Raw genomic sequence first — 8,904 nt, forward strand, 5'->3', positions numbered from 1 at the left:
AGAAATCCCGCACAACCCTTCCTTAACATAGTGGTGGCCTTTAATGCTAAGATCACCTTTGGCATAATACTCTTAGTCGCAGCACAGAAACGGAACTCTAACTCACCTGGTGGTCTAAAGATTACTTCCTTCTTGAAGCACTCCAAGCTAGCATGGTATTGAGACAACCAATCCATGCCCAAAATCACATCAAACTCCTCCATATCAAATAATATCAAATCAGCAAGGAGATGTCGATCTTGTATCTTTATCGCACAACCCTACAGCACAAACTGACAAATCATGGATTTCCCGAGAGGTGAAGAAACAGACATCACTGGCTCAAGAGGTTCAGGTGCTCTCTCGCTCAGGCATGCATATTTACGGGATATAAATGAATGCGTAGCACCAGAATCAAATAGTATGCGAAAACAGGGGAAGGATACCTGTTACCACATTAGGAGAAGTATCAACATCATCAAGTGTTAATGCGAAAACTCGAGCCGATGCTGGATTCTTCTGCCCTTGATTCTGCACTTGAGTATTAGGGGCCACAAGCATTGTACACTCTCGTGCCAAATGACCTATCTTACCACATTTAAAGCAGATGTTAGTCCCCATAAGGCACTTCCCGGCATGACGTTCGCCACAGTTTTGGCATGCGGGGTGAGGCGATGTTGTACCACGTTGGGCAGGTTTGACCACTTGGATTGGCTTGGGCATCGGGCTGTACATAGGCCTCTTGCCCTTATTTTGCTCCATGGCATACAATGGCCTCTTCCTTTGATTGAATTCCCCTGCCCGGACTCGTAAATTCTCCTCAAGTATCACTGCTCTATCTTCCAAGTCTGCGAACTTTCTAATTTTCAATGCAAGAAGCGAGTCCATAATTCTGGGGTTTAGGCCTCGCTCAAACTTCTCGGCCTTCAGTGCCTCGGTGTGGACCAACTGTGGGGCAAATCTCGACAACTCCACAAATTTTGATGCATACTGTCTCACTGTCATTGTCCCTTGTTTCAAGTCAGCAAACTCTCGGGCCTTGGCCTCTCGAATGGATACAGGAAAGAACTGGTCATTAAATGCCTCTTTAAATTTATTCCATGATATAGGGGTAGCTTCACCCAATTCCTGCTAAATAAATCCGTGAGTGGCCTTCCACCACCCATTGGCCACATCAGCCAAGTTATATGCTGCAAATTCTACCTTTTGTTCCTCGGTACAGGTGATTACACTGAAAATTTTCTCCAAGCGCTCTAACCAATTACTTGCATCTAATTCTGCACCCTTGCCATCAAACAATGGAGGATGCTATTTGCAGAAGCGATCAAAAGCAGTCAGATGTGGGACTTGTACTTGCATGGCGGTTTGCCCACTAGTGAAAGCCTCTATAAGGCGAGTTGCCGCATCCACAAGGTTTTCTGAATCTCTAGGAGATTCTTGTTGATCTTCAGGATTATGGACACTGGGCCGCCCTCGACGTTTATAGTTATTGTGTTGCGTTGCCATACTAGAACATGGATAACAATAGCATTAGCAAAAACTCATACAAAGTAGCATACATAACTTGAAATCTCTTTACAAAATTCATATCATGCAATAAGAAATACCATTTGAACCTGCTACGAAGCTTGGCATACTTTAGAGAGAGGGCCTTAGCCTAGTTTACCCCTAAAGTCTACAGGACTTCTTAACCTTTGCTCTGATACCAAGATTTGTCACAACCCCACCCTATCAAGAGGGAGACCGTGATCCCGTACCTATTCTTTTTCCTATTATAACAGTAAATTTATTTATATATGAATTCCCATATTGTTATTAGTATTATTATTATTATTTTATTAAATTTTTTGTTTTAAAAGATAATGCGAGACGATTCGAATGCATCACGCATAAATTCTAATTTCTAACTGAAAGAAACATCTAATAGACATACATTTACATTCCTTTACAAAGGACTCTCAGAGTCCGTCATCCATTTATTTAACATAACTACTTTAAACAAAAAGGGACTCAGTCCCTTCAGTCTTTACAAAAGGAAACTAACTTAAAGCAGGAGGGGTTTCCATTACCCCACTATATACTTTATACCCGAATGTATCTTGTCTAGAAGTTAACTCAATAAAACATCCCCGTGTGGGATCCAGTATTAAAACATAAGAAACATATATTTTCATAAAAAGAAACCAAACTACCAAAGGACTACTAAACATCGGCCCCTCCCTTCTCAGGAATACTCAGCTCCTCAGTAGATTCATCTGTACCTGGACGTTTAAAACATAAACACAAAGTGAGTCTAATACTCAGTAAGTAGTACACCATGCTGTTAACTTAATAAGCATATAGTACTTTCTTTTGAAAACATGCATTCATAAACCAATACTAATTCTGACAATACTTCCATACATATACTTTCTTTATAACATCATGCATACACTTACTTCTTACTATCATGCATATACTCACTTCATACTTTCATGCAAAATCTTTATTTCTTATTTTCATACATACTTATATATCATATCTTCATGCATACACTTCATTTAATCTTTCACTTTCTTGTGGCCAACACACTATTACGCCCCGTGTGTTGGGGTTAGCGGTCCTATTGGACCTGGATTCCACCCGTGGCCACAGGTTAGGAACCCCTTTTTGTCAGGGAGCAGCACTGGGTGCACTACCAATACTACTTACCCGGCATTGCAATCTGCCCATTTCTTTGATATCATTTCCTTTCATATGGCCATTACATATTTTCATACATTAATTCATTCCTTTTCTTTCTTTGAAATCAACATTTTCAATATCTTCCTTAGTCTGATGAATATGCTTTTATTTTGGAAAAATAGCATTTTATGTCGTGCTTACATATAAATAAAATCTTATTTATTTCAAGAAGCATGTATAAAAATTTCATGACTTAGGGACTACATGCATGCATTACCATATATACATACAATCAATTATAATCAATAGGATACTTAACAGGGGCTACCAAGAAAGGCTTGTACATAATATAAACTCATTTATTCTTTAATTAGAGGAACGTTTAGAAAGAGATAGAGAAATATTCTTCCACAAGAGAACTTGACGTGGGCGCATGGTCATAGCTACTTACCTCGATCCGCTGCAATCCCTTTAACTTCAAAAAATCCTAATCCAAAAAATAACAAGTGTGTTAAAACTCATCCAAGATCCTTTAGATCCCCTTTTAACGATGGCTAAAATATTAAAAATCTAACATCGTTTTCTACCCTTAATGTTACCTTAATTAACTACCCTCTCGACAAATCCTTACAAGAGTAACATAAGAAAATAGTTAATTTAGTTAAGATAACATCAAAACAACTCCATATATGCATTTAATCACTTAAAACAGAACATAATTATATATATACACAAAACAGAACATTAAAACAACCTTATATATATAATTAATCCCTTAAAACAGAGCATATATGTAGATATACAAAACATAACATCAAAACATCCCCATATAAATACTTAATCCCTTAAAACAGAGCATATATGTAGATATATACAACATAACATCAAAACATAAACTAAACAATTTAGTTAGCTTCCAAAATCACATTAAATCACATTAAACAATTTACCTTATGCTCCTAAATTCTTTCAAGAGGTGAAGTGAAGGTCCAAAGCTTGAAGAAAATGAGAGGAGTTTGATTTCTTAAAGAGGGAAGTGGCGTTGGCTAACATGGAAAGAGAGATGAAGAAGACTTGTTCTTCATTTGTTAGGTGTAGACCGATGGGTTTGAAGGGGTTCCTTTGTTAGGTGTAGACCGATGGGTTTGAAGAGGAAAATCCTTCATCTATTAGGTGTAGACCGATGGGTTTGAAGAGAAAATCTTTCATCTATTAGGTGTAGACCGATGGGTTTGAAGAGAAAATCCTTCATCTATTAGGTGTAGACCGATGGGTTTGAAGAGAAAATCCTTCATCTATTATGTGTAGACCAATGGGTTTGAAGAGGAAAATCCTTCATCTATTAGGTGTAGACCAATGGTTTATAAGAGAAAAAGGCTTAGTTAAATTTTGGCCATTAAAAGCTTAAGGAAATGGAGGGTTAGGATTAGATTTAGGAAGATAACTATTCCAATTACCAATCCAATGGTGGGAATCATTTGTTCTCTTTCATAAATCATAAAATTTTAGGATTTAAGGAGAAAATACTATAAGGCCTTAAAATCATGTACTTAATTTATTTTAACAACCCACATAAAAGTAAAAACACACCCATCTAAATAAAATAATAAAAATCTTTACATGAACATATTTAACTTAAGGAATAAAATAAAATGACGTAAAAACTCACATAGTAAGATTAGGGTATTACAGTACTGTACTTTTGCTCTTCAGTACAATTGTTGATCTCAAAAGTGCTTTTGAGATCTAGTAGCCATTTATTGGCTATTTGGGATCCTTCCATTGCTAGGAAGTTGGGATATCTGTATATCAGGAATTTCTCATATGTGCAGCCCCTAATCTCAGCACTTTCTTGCCTTTCTACCTGGTGCTGCTACTGATGTTGGTTCTTCCTAAGTATAATTTTTGGTTGTTGCTTCATTGTTTCTGTCATTTGACGAATTGAGTACACCAAGTCATGGCCTCCATCCAATGGGCAATCCTGTTCTGTAGGGGTGTTAGAACCTTCAGTGTTCCTTTCTTGTCTTCCACTTGCCATCTTGCTTTAATTCTTACCTCTTGAGATGCACATGTATCAGATCAAGCTCCAACTTCAAGATTCAAGCCTATTCAAACTAAAGATTCAACCTTACATTTTGGCATATCATTCCTAAGGACATGTAGGTTTACCCAGAAACAAATTGCTCTTATACCACCCTATGATGTCCCTAACCTTCGCTTAGGATGGAACGAAGACTTGGAGTGTCAGCACATGCAACAGAAGATTACATACCCCTATTCATGATAGTTAATATGAAATGAATCCTAGTATGCAACTAGCAGTATGCAATAATCACATCGAAAAATAGGTGACTTATAAAAATTTATGCTAGAATGAATTAAACATCCTAATAATATTAAGAACCATAAGTTCAAACGTAAGGATAGCATTTCCTTAATACAAAATACTTAATCCAAGTTCCATAGTTAAATCAACTCTTTCATATGCTCTAAAGTATGAAGAGTCAATGCTTATTAGCATCAAAATTATATTTAGTCTTCACTCAAGGTCCAGCTCCTCTTCAACCATTTGTATCCAGTGGTCCATCCTGTTTGTCCTCTATTGGTCCTGACACAACTTCTATCATTCCAGGAGGAGTGATAGGGGGTTCCACAAGGGTGAGATTTATTTGAAATCTCAGTAAGTTAAACAATCAACTTGTACAAAGATAAGATATTCATGATTAATGATAAACATGAGATGCATGCAATGATATGTAGAAAAGAAATTTGTATTTATCTCGCATCCATGTTCCACAATATTTCTCAGAAAGCTTTAATGCACATTTCTTTCAGAGAATTTTTTTTACATTTTCATTTCAAAAAACATAAACATGATATTTCGAAAGAGAACATTTCATACTTATTTTTAAAAAAACATAACATTTCATCGTTATTAAAGCTATCATTAACATACGTATGGTAGCAACACGGTTTCCCATATGCACTATGAGCACATGTCGATAACCGTAGCACAATTCATGTTGACATTACGTCTTTGTATGCACACATCATTCTCAATGCATTGGTATCATAGCATATCATCATCATAACATTTCATCATAACATATGCACCTACCAACATTAGGTGCCATATATGGCTTCGCTCTGGCTTTCTTTAAGAAGAATCCATTCAAAACTTGTTGACTGTTCTTTGTCAATACAGGGGTTACCACTCCATTTTTATTCACTTTAGAGTGGACAAAGGAGTTTCACTAGGATAATTCTCCATCCTAAGCATTGGAGTTGTGAAAAAATTCATTTTCATGATTTGCTTGAAAAATGTATTTCATAACATATGCATATATAGCAAGCTTTCATGTAAAAATGACATTTATATTCAATATGCTGAAAATGGTGAAAATTTCACATGTCATGTAAGCAAGTAATCAAATACTCAATGTAGCATATAACATTTCATGCTAAAATGGCATTTATAATATAAATGTGGCATTTATAAAAGAATCATAAATAAATTATCTAAAAATAAATTATAGGCTAACTTACAAACTTGTTGGGTGCTTAGAAAATTGGTGTGGCTATAATAAGAGTTGTTCTAAGTTAGGAATTTTATAAGGAAGATGTTCATAATCAAAAGGGTTCAAGACCTATACTTAGCAAAACTTCACTAAGGCCCTAAATTTTCACTATTTGCAATTGTGCCCCAAAATTTACAAAACTTTACAAACCACAAATATCTATGTTCTACATCCATATATGACCTTAGAATTTTGAAAATCAAAGTGCAACTATGAAATATGACCTTAGAATTTCAAAAATCAAAGTGCAACCATGCTAATCACTCTCAAGCAGTGGCATGCATTTCATTAAGGCCTAGACGTGATTTCAACTATTCAACCACTATGGATGCATGTGTACTCCAATTCATTCAAGTGCCAATAGTAGTTATAACCTTAGGGATAATTAAAAATTAGGCCTCAGGTCATACAAGTTCATCCCAACACTTAAACATGGCTTCAGGATCTTAATTCTCACTAAACTATCCATTAAGCATATGCATGATGTTTCTAGCTTTCCTTACCCAAAGATGTTTCAAAACTTAGTTAAATCATGCATTTACATTTTTATCCCAATTACAATATTTTCTAAATGCATATTATTCAAGCTTAGGTAAAATAATCAAAACTCCATAAGTTAGGCATAAACTAATCAAAACCGATGCATGCTAGATGATCAACACAAGATAGAATTAAATCCTATTGTGGCATGCTTTCAACCTCAAAAGTAAACCTTTATAATTCATTACAAGACATTAGTGAATCATATAAACTCATATCAAGTCATGTCATGGCTAAAAATTTGACCCAAAGTAATTTATTTCATCAAAACATCAAATATGTCCCGGTTTGACATTAGCATGGTAAACCTTAACTAAAATCAATCAAAACCTCATTCCCATGTGATAAAATAAAGTCTAACATGTCATTATAACACTTAACAAAAGATAGGGCAAGATCGCCTACAGAAATCGTGGCCCTTAGAGCTCCCAAAACAACTTCACTCAAGACTCTCAAGAACTTCATTCAATTTCACTCTATTGCTCACTAAGGGGGAGAAATACTCTCAAGACTCAATAGAAGGCTTGGAATAGAGGTGTGGATAAATGAGGAAGTGAAGGAGGTATTTATAGGTTTCAAGAGGGGAGGGAGATGTTGGTTTTGGCTCCAAGGAAGTGAATGTGAGTGGTAGAGGTGGGAGTGCTTGAGTGCAAAATGCCAAGGGTGACATCACTTGGTTAAGTTCAATAGTGGTCTAAAGTGTCATAATTTCATCATGGAAGAGATCTAGAATACGTGCGTAGGTGCAGGGGCTGCATAATTTAGATTTTTGAAACAAAAATTCACAATACAAGCAAGCCATAGCCTACAGTTTTGGGTTTCCTTCAAAGTTGTCCAGGTCTTTTATCTTCTTTTGTCCCATCCTCTTGGTCTAATTTGGGGGCATTATGACCATAATTTTAAGGCTTTCTGGTGAGGAAGAGAGGCAGGAGTGGCTGCCAAGTGATCATGCTTGGGCAGAAAAAGAATGGGGTGAAATGGGGGATGGTTCAACAAAGTGATTTCAAGTGAGTGCCTCTCTCTAAGCCAATCGGTTGGGTTGCCTTGGGGAGATAATTGGGTAAGCACTTCCAAGGTACAAAAGGAAAAGGGAGGTGGCATGGGAAAGTGAGGTAAGAAGGTGCAGAAAATTTTTGAAGAGACTAAAGGCAATTAGGTTTGGTTCCAACTAGATTTCCTAAGGAAATGGTTGGATTTTGGTTTGGTTTCTTGGAGCCATTTCACCCAATGCTAGGTCTGGTCCTTTAGTGATGTGGTGAGGTATGAATGGTGCAATTATATTTAAAAATATGGTAGAAATGACTGGGGTTAGGGGCTGGTTTGATGAAGTGCACATGGTTGGCTTCAAAGGAGCCAATTGGTGGTTTTTGTTGGCATTGTCAAGGCTTGGTTCCAATGGACATGGGTTGGGTTAATTCTAAAGTTCAAGAGTTTTCTGAGAGTAATTCAAAACAATTATAAAATCTAAAAATTTCACATCATAAATGTGAAGAAAAATAATTTAAAGATAACTATTCAAAAATCATGGTGTGGGTTTCTATACATGTGTAAGACGAGTAGTGCTTCTTAACTCAAGTTAGAAGCTTAACCATGGCTGGGAGCAAACCCTAGGGGCATGTGGTTCATCTTGGGTATAAGGGAAACCAATGGTATGATGTATGTGGGCTCCAATTGGAAGAATGAAATAAAAGATAAAGCTTTGGGCTTCATGGGTTAGGCTTTTGTTGGGCCATTTGTTCAAGTATTGGTTGTGGGCTTTGGAGTGGGTTATTATATGGACCTTATGTCCAGATTTGTGGAGCCTATCTATGGCCTCAAAGGCCTACTAGGTTGGGTTCTAATCTTTGGGTTTTTCCTCAATTGGGCTAAAGTCTTGAATCTTACTAAGTAATGGCCTTATGCTTACTAAGTTTGGCCTAATATTTTGGGTCTAATAAGTTAGGCCCATAGTCTTGTGTGCAATAAGTGATGCCTAAAATCTTATGTCTTCCAAGTTGGGCCTAAGGCCTTCACTCTTACTAAGTTAGGCTCAATGGCTTTATGCCCTTTACATTGGCCTTATTTTCTTGTGTCCTCCAAGAAAGGCTTAAAACTTTATATCTCCCAAGTTGGGTCTAAAACTTTTTAACATCTTATCTTTAGC

At 36.6% G+C, this 8,904-nt stretch overlaps 1 long non-coding RNA gene across 1 annotated transcript; it reads right to left on the reverse strand.

Moving 5' to 3' along the window:
* Positions 1–2,045: 2,045 nt before the first annotated feature.
* LOC122314787 lies at positions 2,046–3,666 on the reverse strand. Its single transcript, XR_006243872.1, has 3 exons — positions 3,594–3,666; positions 3,095–3,130; positions 2,046–2,240 (listed from the first exon to the last, which is right to left on the reverse strand). It is a non-coding gene; the product is annotated as an uncharacterized LOC122314787 (long non-coding RNA).
* Between the last annotated feature and the right edge of the window lie 5,238 nt (positions 3,667–8,904).

This window comes from Carya illinoinensis, chromosome 7 (genome assembly GCF_018687715.1).
Source record: "Carya illinoinensis cultivar Pawnee chromosome 7, C.illinoinensisPawnee_v1, whole genome shotgun sequence".
In the NCBI taxonomy this organism is placed as follows: domain Eukaryota; kingdom Viridiplantae; phylum Streptophyta; class Magnoliopsida; order Fagales; family Juglandaceae; genus Carya; species Carya illinoinensis.